This window comes from Dipteris shenzhenensis, chromosome 13 (assembly GCF_047967505.1).
Source record: "Dipteris shenzhenensis isolate YYH24624 ecotype China chromosome 13, Dip_SZ_1.0, whole genome shotgun sequence".
Lineage (NCBI taxonomy): Eukaryota > Viridiplantae > Streptophyta > Polypodiopsida > Gleicheniales > Dipteridaceae > Dipteris > Dipteris shenzhenensis.
This window is the reverse complement of record NC_141608.1, coordinates 34639764-34663527: the sequence shown is the minus strand read 5'-3', so window position 1 is coordinate 34663527 and position 23764 is coordinate 34639764.

Sequence of the window (23764 nt, the reverse complement as noted above, 5' to 3'; positions counted from 1 at the left end):
GGTCATCTATGCTTTGATAACAGAAGTGATCCGTACTAATGAACCCAAGTCTTGAAGAGGCATAAGGTGATGATAGGTGGATGGAGGCTATGCAGTCGGAGTATGGCTCCATAATGAAGAACAAGACTGGGGACCTTGTGGATCGACCACCAAAGCGCAAAGTAATCGAAACCAAGTGGGTGTACAAGATCAAGTACAAGTCCAATGACATGTTGGATAAGTACAAGGCTCGGCTCGTGGCAAAAGGATTTGCACAGGTACATGGTTTTGATTATCAAGATACTTTTTTTCCCATAGCTCGGCTAACCACAATTCGAAGTGTTTTGGCTTTAGCTACCCAGGGAAGTTGGCCCGTGTTTCAGATGGATGTGAAATCCACCTTTCTGAATGGAGATCTCAAGGAGGAGGTATACGTGGAACAACCACCAAGTTTTGAGATCCCCGGTTTAGAAGGTAAAGTCAGCAAACTAAAGAAGGCACTTTACGGGCTGAAACAGGCCCCACGAGTGTGGTACCAGTGAATTGATGCCTGCTTTCTGCAAAACGGGTTCAGGAGGAGCCCATCTGATGAAAATTTGTATATCTTCAAAGAAGGAGGCAGGTGTATGATTGTGGTACTTTATGTGGATGACCTTGTCATAACAGGGAACCATGAAGAGAAGATCTCACAGACAAAGCATTTGCTAGGAAGAGAGTTTGAAATGATAGACCTCAGATTGATGCATTTCTGTTTGGGGATCGAAGTTTGGCAGGAGCCGAAACAGATCTTCATTTTACAGCTAAAATATGCTGGAGAGATACTGAAAGCATTTGGCATGGATGAGTGCAAAATAGTTGGTACCCCTATGGAAGTTGATGCGAAGCTCTCAAATGAGGATTCATCACCACTGGTGGACGAAGCGAAGTACAGAAGGCTTGTGGGTAGCTTGATCTACCTGTGCAACACACGGTCAGACATATTAGCTTTGCGACTGATGTACTAAGCAGGTTTTCCAATAAGCCCTGGGAGAACCATTGGAGGGCAGGGATGCGGGTGCTAAAATACATCAAAGGCACACTTGATTATGGCATCACCTATACTAAGGGCAATATCTTGACCAGATTCTGTGACTCGGATTGGGTAGGAGACATGGACAGCATGAGATCAGTGACAAGGTACTGTTTCTCACTTGGATCTGGAGTTGTGTCATGGGTCAGCAAGAAGCAACCCACAGTTGCTCTTTCTTCTACTGAGGCTGAGTACAAATCTGCATGCTTTGCTTCTTGCGAAGCAGTGTGGTTGAGGAGGATTTTAGGGGACATGGGTGCAATGTAGAACAAGCCTATGCAGTTATCATGTGACAATCAAAGTTGCATGGCAATTGCAAAGAACCCGGTGTTCCACGCTTGCACAAAACACATTGAGATTCAATATCACTTTGTACGTGAGCTGATCATGGATGGAGAGGTCAACTTGGTGTACTGTCCGACTACAGAGAATGCTGCGAACATCTTCACGAAGGCTCAGTTATCCGGTAGGTCCTGGTTTGGACACCAGATGGGGGCCATGTGTGGCCTGATGGCTGGACGGCTTCAGATAGAGTTGGCACACCACCAACTAGGCTACATGCAAGTGCGGGAAGGCATCCCTTGACTGACCATATTGAGGGTAGATGGAGCATTTATTGGGTGGGTTGCGGAGTCCGTAGGTTAGTTGCTCTGTTTTGTGCATCGGTTCTATCGTATGGTCGGTGGCCTATTTTGGGACCGACCCCTAGTCGACCGTTTTGGGTGGACTGGGTCGGCCACCCAATTGAGCCTAATTGACTACAAGTGGTGGCTATATAAGAGCAAGCCCGTGAAGCCCATTTCATCACTGGCTACAGCAACCTTGATTCCTTAGCATTCAGCCTCCGTCTTCTACTATTTCCAGCATGCCATCAAAGCTTCTTTCACAGGAGCGCACGGCTGGGAGGCAGCGCTATCTATTGTATCAATTCTACAGTAATCAAAATTTTTGATTCTCCATACTATCTTGTTTTCTCTCTTGCGCACGAGATCCTATTATCTTTTGAGCACAAATGTTGTATTATTTTCTTGCACTTGTGACTCAAGGCCCTCTCTTTGAGAAATGGAGATCTGACTCTACTGATTGGCATTCTCATGATAAAGCAGCTCGTCTCTGTATATTTTATCTGCTCTACATAATTCTCTTATGCTGGATGTATTTGCCCTTCCTTCTTCTCATGCAATATGGAAATATCCCATTGCTACTTTTGAGAAGAAATCTATCACATAAATTCTTTATCTTCGTAATCTTTTGAGCACTCCGTACAAAGTTGGAGCTCCTATGACAACTCATATTGACTCATTCAAGAATATCGTCAATCAACTTGCTGCTACTGGTGCACCTGTTCCACAAAATCAATTGGTGACCTATCTTCTCAACACAATCCAAGATCCATTGTATGATAATATTGTTACCATCCTTTCCAACAAAAAACGAGATTGATTTTGATCAAACATGTATTTCTTTGATTGAGTATGCTCAATGACGAGAGCATCGTAAAGACCCTCATGAATATGTCATGATAACAACAAATGATGTAGATTTAGAGATAGCTTGTGTTGCTCGCAAGTGTCCTTTCTTCAAGTATGGACATGGTGGTCATCTGTATAGAGGTGGCAATTCTTCTTGTCTCAAATATCCTGAGAAACATTGTTCTTACTATGATAAGCATGGTCATGTTATCTCTGATTGTTGGACTTGGCAATATGATGAGGAACATGGTGTTACCACTAAGCAACCCCGCTTATCCAATAATTCTCCTTGTGAATATTGTGGCAGAAAACATCCATCATTTCGGTGTTACAAGAGGCGTTATGATCGTGAACATACTCAAGCATATGCTACTCAACAACAAGATGCCCATACACATCAAGAGGCAAATCATATTTGTTCTGATGTCTCTCGAGAAAGGATACTTCATGTTCGAGATGGTTCCACTTTTATTATTGATTCTTGTGCTATTGGTAATATGACATATCAATCTCAATGGTTACATAAGTATCATGCTCTTCCTCACAAGAAATTGGTTTATCTTGCTGATGACACTACTTGTCAAGTCATGGGTGTTGGTGATTTATATCTTGGCACCTTTTCTTCAACAAGAGTCTTGCGAGGCGTTCTCCATGTTCCAGATCTTCAAAGAAATCTTCTTTCTATTGCACAACTTGTTGATCTTGGTCTCTTTATTGGCTTTGACCACACACAGTGTCGGATTGAAAAAGATGGACATACCATAGTAGTTGCTCCTCGGAATGGTAACCTCTTTCAACTTTCCTTAAATGATGATATTGCTAATGTGGTTACAACCCCTGGTGATTTGGCTATGGCATCATCATTTTTTTCATTTGGATTTTTCCAAGCTACTTGTTGCTATAAATCGTCATGATCTTGTGGATGGTATGAAACTCCGAGCTCATCCTCACATGGGCCTCTATGAATATTGCGCTCTTGGCAAGCATCATCAAAACCCTTTCATGCATCTACTTCAACTCATTCATATGGTTTATTGGATCTTGTTCTGTTAGAGTTAGCTCAAATGTCCACCTCTCATGTAACCCACCAATATTCTGTGTACCCAATGTTGTAAGGCCCCCATATGAGGAGAAGCCATGATGGGTATCAGATATTGGGAGGGATCCCCAGTTTAGACACTGGAAGGGGTCTTAGAGTAGACCAGATGGTTATGAGACGGCTTAGGAGCCAAGATTAGATACCCGTCTGCACAAAGGGGGGGTTCGAGGGGGCGATAGCCCCCCCGATAGCAGGGGGTCCGGGGGGCGCAGGCCCCCGGTGGGGGTCTGGGGGCAAAGCCCCCAGCGGCAGGGTCCCCAGGCCCGACGATATGACCTATGCGCGATCCTTCATCTGCCCGCCGGCATGTTTTCTGAAGGGTCAGTGGTCTTCTAGGCCGACTGTCTATTAGGCCGACTGCCTATTACAGGGCCGACCGTCAACCACTTACACTATATAAGTGGCCACCCCCTATCATCAGATCACCAGTTCTTCACGCTCATAGTCCTCCGTCTAGCATCTGTCTAGATCACCATCGAAGCTCTGTCTGTAGAGCGCACGGGTGGACAGCCAACCATCAGTTGTATCAGCAGTTTGGTATATCAGAATTTTTGTATTCTCTCCAGCTTTCCATCGTGTACTTGCGTTTTGTTGTTATCTTCCGCTGCCTACTATTTTCTTACATGGTATCAGAGCTCAGGCTATCTGAGTAACGACTTTATTGCAAGTTCAACGAGCTTTGTTAGCAAAGGCTACTAGGAGTGATGGCTGCACCAACCCCGTTGTGAATTCGTCCACCTGCCTTCAATGAAGGCAAGCTCGATGGGACGAATTATACTTTGTGGAAATTCAAGATCAGCGCGATCTTGGATTCATACGAGCTTCTGGATACTGTTCTGGGATTGGATCCAGAACCGGTTGGATCACCGAATCCAAATAACCCCAACGTCATAACGCCACCGAATGCAGATCTTCTTCGGGCATGGAAACGAAGGAACGCAGATGCACTCTGCGCTCTTGTTACCAGTTCAAGTGATTCTGTTTTGACTTTGATTCAGCACACAGACAAGGCAAGTGAGGCTTGGAACATACTGAAAGGTCAGTATGAAACGCGGAATCAGACCAGAATTCAAAATCTGGAGAATATGCTTGCTGCAGAGAGGTGCTCTGATGGAGAATCAGCTGAGACATTCATCACACGGATCAAGAATCTACGTGATCAGATGGCGGCGGTTGGGATTACAAAGACCAGCGAAGAGTTGGCCAGAAGGTGCATTCGGATCCTTCCACAAAAGTATGATGCGTTGGTCATGACACTCAACACGCAGGTAAGAAATCCACCCCTCACTTTTGAAGAGTTCAGCGCGATGCTTCTAGAGGAGGAGATGCGAATGAAGACCCGCGATGGCAGAAGTGATGCAGCATTCTCAACCACATCCAAAGGGAAGGGTGGAGAGAAGAAGAATGGTAAGAAGAAGAAGTTTTCAGGTAAGTGCCACTACTGCAACAAAAGCGGTCACATGATCAAGGATTGCAGAAAGAAGCAGCAGGACGAAAAGAATGGCACTACACAGTCTTCTTCGAAAGGCAAGGAATCTGCCAACACAGTTGAAACTGAGTTGGAGCTATGGGTTGCAATTGAAGAAATATGCTCCTCAACAGAAGTTTCAACAACGAATGATTCGTGGCTCCTTGATAGTGGAGCGTCCCGTCACATGACCAGAAAGAAGGACTGGTATAGCTCTTTCAAGCCTCTACAAGAGCCCATGAACGTGACGGTCGGTAATAATGCAAAATGCCCTGTGGAAGGTACAGGTACTATCTCTCTTTCCATTCAAGAGGGTGAAACTAAAGAGCTTTCTGATGTATTACTAGTTCCTCAGCTAAAGAAGAACTTGCTTTCGGTTGCTGCGATAACTGATCGCAACTTGGAGGTGCGTTTCAAGAGGACCGGAGCAGAAATCCTTAATGCAGCGGGCAAGGTGGTCGGCAAGGCAGTAAGGAAGAACAATCTGTACGAGCTGACGGCACTAACAGTCTCTTCAGGAGTGGGCATCAGTAAGGTATGGCATGAAAGATTTGGTCATCTTAGTTATCCTATTCTTTTGGAAATGCAGAAAACAGGGATGGTTGCACACTTGCCTGCACTCTCAAAGGTGCAGGAACCTTGTGAAGCTTGTATGATGGGCAAGCAACAAAGGAAGGCTTTTCCACATGAGAGCGGCTATCGGGCAAAGGCTCCTCTACAATTGGTTCATGCTGATCTCAGTGGGAAAGCTCCGACTCAAGCTTTGGGGGGATGTAACTACTATATGCTTATTGTCGACGACTACAGTAGATACATGTGGGTGTATTTTCTACGAGATAAGGCTGAAGCTCTTGGAAAATTCAAACAGTGGCAAAAGATGGTGGAAAACGAAAGCGGGCTGAAGGTAAAGAAGCTTCGCACGGATCGAGGAGGAGAGTTCCTGTCAAAAGAGTTCGACACATACTTGCACGAGAATGGCATTAAGCGCCAACTCACGACTGCACATACTCCGCAACAAAATGGTGTTGCAGAGCATCGCAATCGTACTGCCATGGAGATGGCACGATGCATGGCACTAGGTAAAGGATTGCCTAAGTCTTTTTGGGCTGAGGCAGTCAATACAGCAGTCTACATCCTCAATCGAAGCTTCACAAAGGCCTTGACGGGCAAAACACCTTTGGAGGCTTACTCAGGTAAAAAGCCTTCCGCTTCTCATTTCAGAACATTTGGATGTGAGTGCTTTGTTCATGTTCCAGATAGCACCAGAAAGAAATTAGATCCAAAGAGCAGAAAGTGTATCTTCATGGGCTATAGCCAGGAGTCAAAGGCGTACCGGCTATATGATCCAAAGGCAAAGAAGATCGTGGTCAGTCGTGATGTGGTGTTTTGGGAACAGCCACATACAGTGGAGGAGGAGGTATGCCGTTCCACTTTATCATCAGCCGTAAAAGTAACTCACCTTGTGCCCGTATCTAAAGCAGAGTTGCAGAATGAGGAGGAGTACTTCGAGGAACAGACTCCACCAACACCACAACATGCCTTGGCTCCACAAGGTAAGCCACTTCCAAAGTGGGCAAGGCAGCTCTTTGATGAGAAGAATCCGGTTCCAGACTTGGCGGAGTCATCTGCAGATGGACTTCGACGATCAAAGAGGATAGAGGAGCAGAAAAGGGCTTCTGAACACATAGTCAATATGGCCTTGATGGCTGAGATTATGAAAGTTCAAGAGCCTACGAATTTGGATGAGGCAATGGATGATCCAAATTGGAAAGCTGCCATGCAAGAGGAGTATGACAGCATCATGAAGAATCAGACTTGGGACTTGGTTGATCGTCCAGTAAAAAGGAAGATCATTGGTACCAAATGGGTATGGAAGGCCAAGTACAAATCTGATGGATCTTTGGAAAAGTACAAGGCTAGGCTTGTTGCACAAGGATACTCTCAAGTTGAAGGCTTTGATTTTGAGGATTCCTTTGCTCCTACAGCAAGGATGACAACTATTCGGGTGGTACTTGCCTTGGCTGCTCATAAGCAGTGGCCGGTGTTTCAAATGGACGTGAAATCTACGTTCTTGAATGGACATCTCAAGGAGGAGGTATATGTGTTCCAGCCACCAGGATTTGAGGTGCCGAATTCAGAGAACAAGGTTTGCAGACTAAAGAAGGCATTGTACGGGCTGAAACAGGCCCCAAGGGCATGGTACCAACGGATTGATAGCTTTCTCATATCTATTCGTTTCTCAAAAAGTGCTTCTGATGCTAACCTGTATGTTTGTAAGCAGGATGGCAAGTATGTGGTAATAGTCCTTTACGTGGATGACTTGATCATCATAGGAGATCATGAGAAGATGCTGCAAAAGTTGAAAGAGTCGTTGAGTTCCGAGTTTGAGATGACAGATTTGGGGCTCATGCACTTTTGCCTCGGCATTGAGGTTTGGCAAAAACCTGGCAGGATTTTCATCTCTCAGCAGAGATATGCTCGCGAGATCTTGAAGGCATTCGATATGACCGAGTGTAAGGACGTGGTCTCTCCCATGGAGGTGAATGGTAAGCTCTCAGTGGAGGATGCATCACCACTTGTCGACATCAAGGAGTATAGGAAACTTGTGGGGAGTCTCATTTTTCTGTGCAACACTAGACCTGATATCAGCTTTGCAGTTGGTGTACTTAGTAGGTTCTCAAATCAACCTCGAGAGAACCATTGGAAAGCAGGGATGCGTGTGCTAAAGTACGTGAAAGGTACACTGGAGTATGGCATTACCTACAGAGCAGGGAAGACCTTGGCGGGTTACTGTGACTCAGATTGGGCGGGAGATTGTGATTCTAGAAAGTCAGTTTCTGGATATTGTTTCTCACTTGGTTCAGGAGTGTTCTCTTGGATTAGCAAGAAGCAACCAACAGTGGCACTATCTTCGACGGAAGCTGAGTACAAGGCAGCATGCATTGCTGCTTGTGAAGCAGTTTGGCTAAGGAGGATCCTGCAAGACATAGGAGTTCCAATCGAAGATGCGATGGTTCTAAAATGCGACAATCAGAGTTGCATGGCCATTGCAAAGAATCCTGTGTTCCATGCTCGTACAAAGCACATAGAGATCCAGTATCACTACGTACGAGAGCTCATCGAGGATGGAGTCATAGAGCTGGAGTATTGTCCCACAGAGGAAAATTGCGCAGACATCTTCACGAAGGCTCTTGGGAGTGATTTATTGTTGCGGCATCTACATCGACTCGACATTGGTCCGAACACGTAGTTCATCTTCGGGTGAACATTGAGGGGGGGTGTTAGAGTTAGCTCAAATGTCCACCTCTCGTGTAACCCACCAATATTCTGTGTACCCAATGTTGTAAGGCCCCCATATGAGGAGAAGCCATGATGGGTATCAGATATTGGGAGGGATCCCCAGTTTAGACACTGGAAGGGGTCTTAGAGTAGACCAGATGGTTATGAGACAGCTTAGGAGCCAAGAGTAGATACCCGTCTGCACAAAGGGGGGGTTCGGGGGGGCGATAGCCCCCCCGATAGCAGGGAGTCCGGGGGGCGCAGGCCCCCGGTGGGGGTCTGGGGGCAAAGCCCCTAGCGGCAGGGTCCCCAGGCCCGACGGTATGACTTATGCGCGATCCTTCATCTGCCCGCCGGCATGTTTTCTGAAGGGTCGGTGGTCTTCCAGGCCGACTGTCTATTAGGCCGACTGCCTATTACAGGGCCGACCGTCAACCACTTATACTATATAAGTGGCCACCCCCTATCATCAGATCACCAGTTCTTCACGCTCATAGTCCTCCGTCCAGCATCTGTCTAGATCACCATCGAAGCTCTGTCTGTAGAGCGCACGGGTGGACAGCCAACCATCAGTTGTATCAGCAGTTTGGTATATCATAATTTTTGTATTCTCTCCAGCTTTCCATCGTGTACTTGCGTTTTGTTGTTATCTTCCGCTGCGTACTATTTTCTTACATGTTCACATTGATATATGTGGAACTTTTCCTCCATCCAAATCTGTTTATAGGTATTTCATCACTTTTATTAACGATTGGTCAAGATATACAACTGCATTTCTCTTGATGCATTCAACTTACTAAATGGTGCAAAAAATATCATAAATATCGAAAGCATGTCTTGCAATTTGATTTGATATGCTATATGACCCAATTTGTATTTGCCAATCAAAGAATGTAGTTTGTAAAAGTTTGATTTCTTTTGGCTTATATATGTAATGAAAGCGATGGTGGTTTTTTTCATCCCAAATCCACATGAGGGCCTAATTTCTTTAAAAACTAGAAATCTAGATCATGTCTTGTCCTTCGATTTGACATGCTATAAGACTTGTTTTACATTTTCCAATCAAAAAATTGAGTTTGTCAAAGTTTGTTTGCTTTTGGCCATCAACATAGATTTTTAAACAAAAATTGAATGCCATGGCGGTGCTATTTTTCCTCCCAAATCAAAATGAGTGCCTACTTTTCTTTAAAAAACCTTAACATTAAAAAGGAGATGGTGTTATGTTATTTAGATGTCCTTTGTCATTTAAATATTGAGGGTGTTATGTTATTCGAGCTAAGATGTCCTTGCCATTGAAATATTGATTCAAAGTCGAACTAATGTCACATTGTCCTACACCTATGTAGTAAACTTTTGAGGTTGTTCTAAGTATTGGAAAGTGCAAATAAAAATGTGTTAGCATCTCTGGGATAAATTGGTGATGCATACTTTTTGCTTTGTTTGTTTTCTTTCTATTAATCATCTCTCTCCTTCTTTTGCCCTTTCAAAGGACAAAACACATGTTCAAAAGAAATACGGAGATGTAAAAGGGGCAATGACATCAAATGACACATTCTTCATCACAAAAGTACTTGCAAAAGCATGTGAAGTAATTGGGATGCTATAGGCTCCTTTTCCCATTTGAATAAGTCTATGTTGATAATTGTTTTCCATTGATGTAAAGAAAGTATTCAATAGGTAATAATAAAACTTACATAGAGGTAGTACACTCCTTTTCCCTTATTTCAAAGGACTACTTAAGGTGGAATTTTGTGGATTTTTAAAAAAAATATCCCTCCTTTTGAACGCATGTCGAAGGATCACATACATTTGGTGCACCCCTAGAGATCATCTATGTATGGACAAAATTCTACAATCTAATAGTTTGTATGTCTTTTTCTTAAACAAATTTTAAGAATTGATGGTAAAACCTAGATTATGTGGACGTACATACTTTACATGCACTTGGTTGGTTCTTCATGTAATAGAAAAGTCTTGGAGCTAAGTCGCCTAATATTACAATGGTTCACAAAGTTTTGATGTAAGCAATATCATTGTGTTAGCATTATATATATATATATATATATATATCTATCTCTCGCATCACACACACACACACACACACACATACACACATACACACACTTAGCCTCCCAAAAGGAAAGGGTCTAATGAGCACCTCAAGTAGAGGTGTTGTCTTCCCATAAGAAAAAGTGATGTCTCCCCATAAGGAATAGTATTGGGAAGAACTTTAGGCACGTAAGGCCACAAGAAAACTTATCATAGAACCTGCAAGTGGGTAGTTGAAATATAAATACCGTGATAAACTAAATATTCACTGTTTAAAAATTGGTGTGTACTATATCTAGTTATGAAAGGAAGGAGCCACTATAAATCATAAACACATCGAATGGACATTAACATGATGAGGACAGTTTTGGCAATCCTCACTAGTCATGATATTTTGTATGACTATCATAATCACACTAGAATCTTCGATAAACTTATACATGAAAATTTTGATGAATTGGATTTTAATAGATTAATGGGATGTTTATACCAAGCACTATGATTAGATGTGGAATCCATTGGGATTCGAGTTAGACTTGATTGAGAGCTATGAATAAAAAGGAAGCCTTATGGATGGGACTAGATATTAATAGCTAGATATACTAATGGGAGATAATTCTTGCACCTCGATATCCCGACAGTAACTTGAGATATTATACTAACGAGTTGCTTGAACCATCTACGATGGGTTAGAGACCCGCTCTGCTGGGTCTCAATGTGGGATGTTAAAATGCCTTTGATTTCAAGAACCCCTCCACCATAAGTATAGGTGTGTGTGTGTGTGTGTGTGCGTGCACACACACGCAAAGAATGGGAGACAAAAATATGTCTATACATGGTATTCATATATGAAAATTATAGGTACCTAATTACATTTTCTAAGAATTCCAAAATTTTATAGTGCTCCAAAAAATATTTTAAAAACTTTTTTTGCCTCCTAAAAGTTCCTCCTTTTGCCATGCGATACTCTTCTTTTCTTTGAACTCCCCTTTCTCTGACACATGGTAGGTTCAAAATAAGAAAATATGTTAAATACAAGAAAATTAAGAGCATGCCCTAGAACTACTGAATGGTTTTCAATCCATGCAAGGAAGTGTTGTCCTTGAAACATCCTCATATAAGGAATGATGATTTTTTTAGTGTGAGAGTATCCCCTTGTGTATCGATGTGGAAAGTGAGGCTGCCCGACTTCTTGCACATTGTGAGTCTCATCTCCTCTCATGATTGATGCTTTGCTAGATGCATGTGGATTTGAGTCTCAGTATTTGTGGCAACTTTGAGTTCAGCTTCTATTCAATTTAGTGAGCATCCTCCTTTTCTCTAGAGTTCTACTCATCTTGCTTATGATTGATGTTTTGCTAGAGGCATGTCAACTCAAACTGTTGATTGTGGGGTAGTTGTCGATTCACCTTAAATTTGATTTAGCAAGCGTCCTAAAAGACAAAAGTGATCGAGTGTTTCTAGAATTATCATTTCCCATGAGGATCTGTTGCCTCTATTCCAACTCTCACCCTTTACCTTCATAATAGGAGGGGACTTGGAGTGCTACGTCACCAATAAGGAATATAGAGATAGAGATATACAGAAGAGTTGATTATATATTTGTAGGCTGCAAGCAGGCCTCCTAAATGGTATTTCCTTTTTAGTACAACATCATAAATAAGGAATATTGAGATATAGATATACAGAAGAGATGATCATATATAGGTAGGTTAACCTTTCTAGCCTTAAGCTATGGACTATTATGCTTAAGGATAAACACACTTTCTACTCGCATGAAAATGCTATGGAGCAAAAGAGACAATAACATGGATCACAAACCACATGGTTCCACAATGCTTTAAGATGTAAGTTTGCTCTCCAATAAATGCAAGAAATGAATATTCATCTTGTGCTTGCTCTTTCCACCATGATCCAGCAAATTGAGTTTAAAGAGAGCCAACACATCCATCCCTCAATGAGGGGTGCCACATCCCAGTACCCTCAGAGTGCCATGTACCATCTCATCCCTCTCTCTCTCTCTCTCTCTCTCTATATGTATGTGTGTGTGTGTGTGTATGTATGTACTTTTTATTTATTTATTTTTCTATCTCTCTCTCTCTCTCTCTCTCTCTCTCTCTCTCTCCATGTTTTAATCTGCCACATCACAGCAAGCTCTATTTTCCAAATTTGGCCATCAATTTCAAGGGTGCTAAATCATGTAAAAACAATAAACACTATGCAACAAAAAAGCTATACTAGAATCTTTGGCCATCAATTTCAAGGGTGATGTTGGGTACTTGGATTGTTGTCTTTGTGAATCACCAATGAACAACTCTACAATTGAGCCCAAATTGTTTATAGTTGAGCTCTTTCATCACGCCAATACTATTGTCAATGCTTGCCCCATTAACCAATAACAAAAATCCCTCTCTTGTATCCTTATTAATGTTCTTGCAAATGTTCAAGAGAAAAATGCTATAAAGCCCCGGAGGCTAGCCAAATGCCTTCTTCACCTCCATTTCCATCTCTATCACCATAGCTCATCAAGACCACCTTCCTCATCACCATAATTGCCTCTCATTGCCAGTCCATCCATCTTTTTTATTGATTCTTCCACAGTTCCTATCCATGTTGTCTTTGTGAATCACCAATGAACAGCTCTACAATTGAGCCCAAATTGTTTGTAGTTGAGCTCTTTCATCATGCCAATACTATTGTCAATGCTTGCCCCATTAACCAATAACAAAAATCCCTCTCTTGTATCCTTATTAATGTTCTTGCAAATGTTCAAGAGAAAAATGCTATAAAGCCCCAGAGGCTGGCCAAATGCCTTCTTCACCTCCATTTCCATCTCTATCACCATAGCTCATCAAGACCACCTTCCTCATCACCATAATTTCCTCTCATTGCCAGTCCATCCATCCTTTTTATTGATTCTTCCACAGTTCCTATCCACCTATCGTCATCTCTGATCAAGCAAGTTCAACCGCCTTGGAAACATGCTTACATCCCCTTGGGTGGCATTTTGGACTAGTGCTAATATATATTTTCACTTGTCTAATCTTTTTGAAATACCTTGCAAGCAATGAATGGCATGCTTAAATGTCATTGCTCCCCTCCACTTTCAAACCTTTATAGTATCTATGTACCCATACTCTTACTAATTTGTGCTTGCTTGAAACTGCATTGTCTAGTTGGCTAGAATGCTTCACTCTTGTATATATCCCATCTAAGAGAAATGATAATTAGATTCTTGAGTAATCCTTCTAGACATTAAAAGTGAAAGAAAGGTCCTCCTTTTATATTCTTTTCAGCACAATGACATGTTCTAGACTTTCCAACTTTCAAACCTAGCTCCAACGTGTCTTCTCCTCTTTTGTTTACTCATGTAACAATTATGTTCACCCTCTTGGGATTTCATACTATGGGGTGATACTGTTCATGTTGGGGATGCACTCCAAGCTCTAGGGTTGCAAGAAGGTTTTGTCCAAGTAGCCCAAGTGCTCGTACCATAACAACCATAATGGGATCACATACTCATCCAGAGTCTTCTAGTGGTCTAGCTATTTGGGGGCACATACTCATTGCCCAGCCTTTTCTCCCAATTGTTCAGACACTTCACAGTTTCATCTTCTTCCACTTGCATGAAATGAGTCTAGTAATAAGACCAAAAATTGCAGACCGGAGGCAATGGAAGGGGTGATCGGGGATGAAGGGATGGCAATGAAGCAAAAGAGGGTCATCTGGATGCTAGGGGAAAAGATGATAGAATATTACATAGCAACATAGATTGCTCTGCCGTTGGATGGGAATGAAGACCATCGCTTTGCCTCTCAATTCTCTAGATTCCATAGTCCAATAGCCATCTATCCAAGCAAATAGTGTTGTAGTTTAGTGAGTGGAGGAATAGAATTCAATCCAATCTCAAGACTACCTATAGCTTGTATTCATACAATGGACTTGTTCTGTTTACAACTATTGTCTGATGCAGATGCATGTTTGTGGTTGCTAGTGTAGATATTGAAGATATATATATCCGACAAATGGTTGATCAAAATAGGACAATTTGAATGGGCACTAGTTCACATTGCCATCTGGGAGGCATTGAAGTAGGAATGGGATGAGATAGAACTGAAGTGATTTTACATTCTATAGAATTGTTCACCATCCAAGGAGCATTTCTCTTTGCTTTTATACTTACTTTTGTTGGAGCAGCTTGGCCGTCTCTTGTAAATAATAGCAAACGTTGCCAAGGGATCAAATGGTGTGTACATCATTTTTTGTGCTTCGCAACAACAATTGTCCTTTGTATATCCTTCATTGTTTCATGATTCCCTAGAGGTTGTATGATTTCTTGTCCCATAGCAAGATGATGTATTGAAAATCAACAATTGAGTCATTGCTTCCCAGAGATACAGTCTCCTTCATGTGGTGAAGAGAAAGAAATTGACTCCTTTTGAGAGGCAGATGTGCTCCACCTAGTTCTCCCCCATAGCAACATCTCCCTCCTCACTGATCACCAAGGCAATATGCAACGCAAGGTGCTAAAGAAGTCAGATGGATATGTTCTAGAAGTTTGGTCTCACTTTGATCAAGGCTTTATCTTGCCACCATCACCCCTAAACTTCCACCCCACATTTACCACATATGTTAAAAGGCATGGAATGTTATGTTAGGAAAGGACCATTCAAAATATCCTATTGACACATTTACCCTCCTATTGCCACACAAAATCTCATTTTCTTGGCCACAATCTAGAGTAAATATATGTATCTACACCACGCATAAATATATATAAAAAGACAACTCATAACCTCAATTTGAGCATCATTGTATATTTACAACTAATTAAGACATAAGGAGAATGCAAGGAAAATGATCACGGTGAGTTACCTTACACAAATTCCATACACCTTCAAGACAACAAAGTGACTTGGAACTACACTACCTTTGAAGAAAGCTAGAAGATGAGTTTGATGGGTCCAACTGAGTCAAGATAGCTTGAATTTTCCACAATGATGTGTGATTGTGGGGGTGTAGATGAAATGTAGTACTATCATATATAGTTCTAGCCTTGGGGTGTTAAGAGTTTGTGAGCAAGAAGCAAGAGGACAATATCCATCAAGTCACCATAACAACCTTCTCTCTACATCAGGCGGCTTAAACATACTCTCAATTGAGAATGCACCCAGAAAGTATAGCCGTAGATATAGGAACTACCTCCTGATCACCCCCACTCACAATGTGCCAATATTCACTACACTTACTACAACCATGTCTACTTGGAAATTAAGGAGAATGTAAGGAAAATGATCACAACGAGTTACCTTACACACACACACATGGAGGCTTCACTAAGATATCTATTGCATGTAGCACAACACATGTGATTGTGGGGGTGTAGATGAAATATAGTACTATCGTATATAGTTCTAGCCTTGGGATGTTAAGAGTTTGTGAGCAAGGAGCAAGAGGACAATATCCCTCAAGTCACCATAACAACCTGCCCTCTACATTAGACGGCTTAAACATACTCTCGATTGAGAATGCACCCAAAAAGTATAGCCGTAGAGATAGGAAATACCTCCCTATCACCCCCACTCACAATGTGCCAATATTCACTGCACTTACTACAACCATGTCTACCTAGAAATTAAGGAGAATGTAAGAAAAATGGGTGATACAAAATCACTCAAATGAACCGATCGAGCAATAGAAGCATATACATGTCAAAGATATACAACATTGTTTGTTAGAAAATTACCCTTTCGAAAAGGGTGATACAAAATCGCTCAAACGAGCCGATATACAAAAGGATATACATGGTGAAGTATATGCAAACTACTACTACTACTACTACTCATGCGAATTGTCATCGTCCTCCTTGTCCTCGTCTTGATGGCCTGATCCTTAGCCCTCATTAGCTGCACCTAATCCCTGGCCCTTGTAAGCTATGCCTGATCCCTAGCCCTCATCATCGCTCGCCTCCGGTGATGGGACACTCGAGGTTTGACTCTAAGAGTGAAACCATATTAATTGGAAATTAGATTGGAACTTAAAGAATAAAACAATTTAAAAAGTGAGATTACAAGTAGGAGTAGACTTATACCGTGCCAGTAGCCACCTCAACCCAATCGATTGTCACTCCCATTGCCTCTTGCTCAATAAACCATGGCTTTGTGGCACTATGCATGCACTTCTCTGCATGTGTTCCTACCTTTTCACCATTTAAGATAGAGTGAAAGGACTCAGACATGCCATCCTCTATGACGAATAGGTGTTCTCGCACGTCCTTGAGAGGAGTCCACTGTGACGTGACAGTCAGATTCTTGACATCTCCTAAATGAGGTCCAATACATAAACTTACCCCTGTATTATCATCGTCGTTAGAGTCAAGGGGGAGCCAATGGCCACCTGTTTTCTTCCAGCGCCTATATTGGAAAGCAAAATATAACATTTGGCGGGAGATGTGGTACTTGACAACCACATTGTCCTTACATACATGGCCTCGGGGGGGTCACTATGTATAAACCCTCTATACCACGTGCGTTCAAGGCATATTTCTAAAATCCCTTATTTGTGTAAATTTTTCATTAATAAAATGTACCCCTTTTCTATACAAATCTGTAAATTTTTTCCAAAACTATTTTAAATAGTCCCTGTATATTTATTTCTGTAAATTTTAGAAATAAAAAATATCCTTTTGTTGAACTCACGTGATAGGGTTACATATGATGAGTGACCCCCCCGAGTACATGGCATTGAAACAGATCACCCTTTTGTTCACTTGACTTGCTTCCCCGATTCATGGCCATGCCCACATCCTTTGCAATCTTTTCCTTGTATGATTGCACTGTTCTTGTGTCCACCATGCTGCAATCCATGTCTTCAAATTGTGTTGTTGCCATACATTAAAGGTGGCCAATATAGCCTAATGTCGTCCTTCGAGTAATGTACTTGGCATTAATACCAATAGATATTTCTATGTTTCAAAGTAGAGGACTTCTCTTCGGCATGCATTTGCCTTCCTAAATCCTCATGAATGGCAATAAACTTACCTAAGAAGCACTTGACTAGTTCCCACTCCTCAAAGTCTGAAGGAAATACATCTGCAATGCCAAGTGCTATTTGAAAATACAATTTCAAACTGACTCATTACACTGGTGCTATTTCAAAATACAATTTCAAATTCACTCATTACACTTCAAAATCTTACACAAAATGTAGACTTACAATGCGATGGTATTGTTGATGGAATATTGCTTGACGGAAGAAGTCACATGTCCTTCCCCATGTAGATGTGTTGCACCTTTGCAAGCCATCCTTTCTTCCCAAGCTTGAACTTCATGATGCAGCCCTCCCATTCATGCAAAAGATCACCTCTTTTGCTCTGAGGAAGCTTATGTGGACCCTTGGCAGATCCTGTCATGACTATCCAATCATTCAAGCTATAGGTGCAAGGCACCCATTCACCCAGTGCATTTTTGCTGCTGTGGGACACAGAGTACATGTATGGTCTCCTCACCATGCTTGCACAGAGGTCACAACAACAATAGTGGACTAGAAAGAGCAGCTTGGAGGGAGAGAGCAGCTCTGATAGAGGGAGAGAGAGGGAGAAGGTATAGAGGGTGCAACTAAAGGTTGAGAGAAGCTCCAAGAGGTGCTATAGCTAGGAATGGAGGGAGAAAGAGCAGAGGGGGATGAGCAGCTACTCCAAGAGGTGTTGTAGCTAGGAATGGAGAGAGAAAGAGCAGAGGGGGATGAGCAGCCACTACAAGAGGTATTGTAGCTAGGAATGGAGGGAGAAAGAGCAAAGGCAGATGAGCAGCTATTGCTATAGGAGGTGTTGTAGCTAGGAATGAAGAGAGAATGAGCAGCTTCTATAGGATGTGCTGGAGAGGGAGAAAGATACTAGACCACAATAGGAGGGGGTACAAAAGCTGCCAAATGAGTTCCCACGTTTGAAAAATAGAGGGAGAATGGAGTTGGACTAGAGAAGAGGAGGGGGTAGGCCTGTAACAAGCTGAGAGGGGGAAAAGTTCTCCCAGAAGGGCCCACTACCTCTTGAATGACTTCTAGGATTGTATGGGGGAGGTGCATATGCGAGGAGGGTCAAGCATGGGTTGAGGGGGGGGGGGATGGTTTGAGTGGTCCCCAGTGTAAGAGGAGTAGCCAATAGGGGCTATTTGCAGGTCTTCCCACCCTCCACCTCAACATAAAATCGCCCCACAAAAAGGAGCACTCCCATTGGTACACCTCAAATACCTCACTAATCCCTTGAAATTAGGAAACACTAATTGGGGGCCCTTTGGAGACCCCAATTCTCCCCTAATGAAAACCTCCAAGAAAAGCAACAATGCAAAGATTTTGAGATTTGTAAAGTTCAATAGGTTGAAGGACCCTAACAATTACTATTGTGAACAAGTTCTATCGTACTTCCCTTTTAAAAGGGATGAGGAAGAAGAATTAAGAAACCATGGGAGTTAGAGAAATGCTTATTATGCAAGAGAGGCTATAATAGATCAAAACATGAAGAAATACAACTATGAGTACTATCATAATGATGACATAGAGAGCCTATGCAAGAAAGGAAGTCCACCTTTTGATAATAAACCAAAATGAGAATTCATATGACATAACATTGGATATGCCCAAACTATCAAAAGCTATCAAGAATGACCAATTTGTGATCCCCATAAAAGAACAAGTGCTCATGGACAAAGTGAGTACGTCCAGAAGATAAGAACATTAAACAAAGATCAGCGTGAACTACTAAACAATATTATGTTGCAAAGACATTTACATCCACATGACAAAATACATTTATTCTTAACTGGAGGGGCAAGTATAGGCAAAACATATGTGCTGCTTCTAATAATCCAAGGATTGCTACGACAATATAACCGCATTCTCTCAGACGTCGATTATAATTGCCCACAGTTATCATGCTAGCGTATACCAATAAAACATCATGCAATACTAATGGCAAAACAATTCACTCAACGTTGCACCTACCCACACACACGAACAACTTGACATCTCTATCAAAGGAGAAGTTGGACACACTGACCACCCTTATATTCGCAAGTACAACTTATTGTTTTTTATGAGATCTCGTTGGTAGGGAAAAGAACATTGAACTTCGTTGATTTAAGAATGCGTATTTTAAAAAGAACCACGAGCACTTCATTGGCAATTTGGGTGTCATTGCATGTGGAGTCTTCTACCAAGCAAAGCCAATGAAGACTCATGGGTTTTCAAGATAATTGACAATGAGGTCAATTGCATTGCTAATTCCTATTGTCACAAAAAACCTAAATTCTATGAGCTTAAATCAACCGTGCCTCAAAGAAACAACACATTCATTAACATCCTCAACTCCTTTAGAAAATGTACCCACACCATACAAGAAGTAGAGTACATAAACAAATTCTACTTTTGTCCTGTCTTGCTTGATCACACCTTACCACACTTGTACTACACAAACTCCCAAACAAAAGAACACAATGATATGATGATACAATTTTGCACAAGACGAAAGTACATACTCCTAGCAAAATACCTCTTCTCCTAGATAGCATACAACAAAACCAAGGCAGTGGAATATCCTACAAATACTATGTGGCCTACAAATCAAAATTGAAATAAAATAGGGTATGCTAGTCAAACTATGCTTCGAAAATATCGACTAACAAGATGGGTTGGTTACTGGGGCTGATGGAGTTTTCATGACAACATTGATATGCATCAGGAGAGACATAGTGTGGATATTTTTCCCTTCCAAGTATTGGGATACAAGCTCGACGAGATAGCATTGATGCTGATGAAGACCACATTGTACCACAATGGATACCTATCTTTAGGATCGTGCAGATAGGACCATATAAAACAAGTATTCTTACTTGAGAATAATTTCCTATCCCAGTAGCAGCAACAAGGATGATACATCAAGCACAAGGGCTCATGTTATGATGACTACCATATTCCCCAAAAGGACTCTAACTTTATTTCTCTACTACTCCCCTATTTTTGCCATACCTGCCATTACCAACATCCTCCCTCATTTATCTTCTTCTTATTACTAGGTGGTACGTTGCATTGCACAAATATTATAAGGCCATATGTTATGCTTAGGCTTCGTGTTCTCCAATGATTCCCAAGAGGCCTCGAGATTAAAGACTTATTCCAAATGCACAAATGTAGCTTATATATAATTATTTCCTATGGACCCTCTATTTGAACCCATGTTGTATACTTACATATTTCTAGGTGAACCCCCAGGGTCGAGTAAAGGCCTAAAGTTCCACTTGTTGAGGTCTGCATAGTATTCAAAATGATGACACTAGCAAGTTTTGGCAAATTGTCTTATTATTAGTAATCAATATACTAAGAAAAGCCCCAACGAGAGTGCAAGCTTGCCTCAAATTTAAAATCTCATCCACCAACGCATTGGTTTGCGACCCTAAAAATGCCCTCACAGGGGTCACTCATGAATATGTAAGCATAGCATGTGGGTTCAATAGGACTTTTTAAAGCCCCCTTTTTACAAAATTTTCGCATACAGAAGGATATCATTTAAAGGGGTATTCAGAGATTGAATAGAAAAAGGGAGTGTTTTCTTTATGATAAATTTACAGATAAGGAGCTTTATAAAATAGTCCTTGAATGCACATGATATATATCGACCCCTTTGATCCAAAAATAGTTCTGTGACTAATTACACCTGATCATGCATCAACTGAGTATTCTGTATGCAAATTAGGTTTGTGGAGTATTAAAGCACCTCCTCATATCTAGGCTATGGGAGGGCTTGCTTACTTAATAAGGCATTTAAAACAAGTGCCATATTTAACATCATCAAGCTTTGAAAATTGAGTTAAATCGGTATTCAACTTGTGTTATTGTTAATTGGTTTGATATATCTTTCTTTTTGACATCTCGATCGCCTTATAATGTGATTGTACAAATACAAGTGAGAATTTTCAAACAAGAAATACAAAACTTTTAGTGTGCATGGATGTCTCCATTTGGCATGCACATACTATCTCTCTAGCCACTTTTGTGTTCTTTATGATAGGCAGCCTAGAGGGAAGTTTTCATTTTTTGAGCCCTCATGTAGCCACATGTCATAATCTCCTAACATTGATCTTCCTAAAGATCTAATGGTGGGACTGTCCTGATTTTTTTCTTTGTATTAGCACTGCAAATTTGGGGGACATGTTGCTGGATTAGTAGATAGAAGCCAACGTGATCGATTTCATACCAATGAGTAGAGGTTGATCTATTGGTTTTTCACCTTTCCTTTAACAATGTTCACCCATCTTCTTCTTCCTTTTTGCATCTTGCTCTCAACGACGACTGTGAAGAATTTGAAGTCAAGGTTTTGCCTGTACTACTCCCAGCTACCTCCCCACCAAGAAAAGTTGGAGTCGACAATGGACAAAGCAGAACCAAATCAATAAACTCTCTTCCCTCTCTTGAATCTTTTGAAATCCAAGGTCACAGCTGCCACCATCCAAGATATGGAAGATGATGCTTTTGTAGTTTTGGATGACAACAATGACAAGGAAGTTTGAGCCTTTGAAGGAAAAATAACAATAGCTCAGAAAAAGGTATTGATTGAACTCTATGGTGGGGCAAAAATAGAATGATGCGAGTCTAGTAGATGATGAGGCAATTCGGATATACAGATCCAAGAGATGGAAACTCCATTACTAGAAGTTGGCATCATTGGCAACACGTTTGTTGCATCGCTACTTAATTGAATATTCAGAGCTCATCAAATAATCTAAAGTGAGTTGATAGATATGCAGAGGTGGATGTTTTGGCTGCCCAGATTGTTTTATAGGTTTGTCCTCCAGCCTTCCATATTCAAGTATGCATGAATGCCTTTTTTCTAAAAAATTTTACGAAGTGGTGCCTACTTGAAGGAGAGCAATGATAATATTGTTTAGAGGTTGCTTCTAATCACTAAATTGTTTAGAGGTTGCTTCTAATCACTATATTGTTTAGAGGTTGCTTCTAATCACTAAATTGTTTAGAGGTTGCTTCTAATCACTAAATTGCCCTGTGAGAGTTAGATGCCTTTGCTGCCAAAATGCCTTGCCTGCAGCGGCTATCGGTTCCTATGATGGAGCATGATATATTAACACTAGTCCCATTTGCCATTCGTCCAGATGATCCGCTTGAGACGTTCTTGGCAAATGGAAAATCCAGCGATGTGGATTGATTAGAGATTTGTACGATGCCTTGTCATCATGTTTTTTGCGTGAGAATTAGCTTACGGATGATCTAGGACATCTATGCACTCATGGATATTACAATTATTCAATGCACTCATGCATATAAATTTTGGATGTTTTTGTTGGGTAATGTAATGATGTAGTGACTTGTGTGATTTCAGGTCCGTAATTGATCGAGATCTAGGTGATTTTTCAGTATTAAGCAAGGCATCACAGGCATATAGCTCGATACAGTAAGCTTTGACTTCTTGATAATTACTTTCATAACAATGGCATCGTCAACAAGTACCCATGAATCAATAAATCCAGAAAAAAAAATATTGGAAGATTATCCAAAAGTCTCTTAATGAGAAGAATATTTACATACAAAAAAAGGAGATGAAATGTCAAGCTAATATAAACATGCACAAAAAAAAATCAAAGTGGATCCCATCGTCCGATGCTGAAGTGCTACACTTATATGGTGAAGGAAACTTTGATTTTCCTCGCATGTAAAAATAATTTATATTAATGTAACTAAACAATGAATTAATTACGATAGATTTTGAGCCAAGGTTTTTTTACTTTTGTCAAAAATGTAGTTTTTTATTGCAACATTACATGTAGTAATTTATAAACGTATTCTCGAAAATGTCATTTACATTCCAACACTACATCTAGTAATTTATATATATAATTTTGATAAAATCTAGACTAATGATTTGTTGTTCAATAATAATAATGTTTCCATTTCAGACGTGTTTTTTGCATCGTTTCAAAAAGTGAAGCAGACATATAAACTTGGTGCGTACACAAATTTGGATGCTCAACTTGGAATACAAACACACCCATTGAGATTTAGGTAATGTGTCAGTCTCTTACATATCTGTGATACTCAATCTCGACGCTAATATTCTTGGCAATTCCAATCTCGGTGCACGGGGAAGGGGCTGTTCCCTCGGATTATAACTCTTTGGGAAAGGAAGCGCACCTCCTCCCTGCCCACACTATGTATGGCTATATAAAGTATATTATATATATGTTTTGAATTTGACCTTGTTTGTTGACTTTTGCTTTTGCATATTCTAAATTCTTATCTGTTTCTATGTTGAGGTACTCGCAAGAAGGGAAAGCTTAAGCACACAT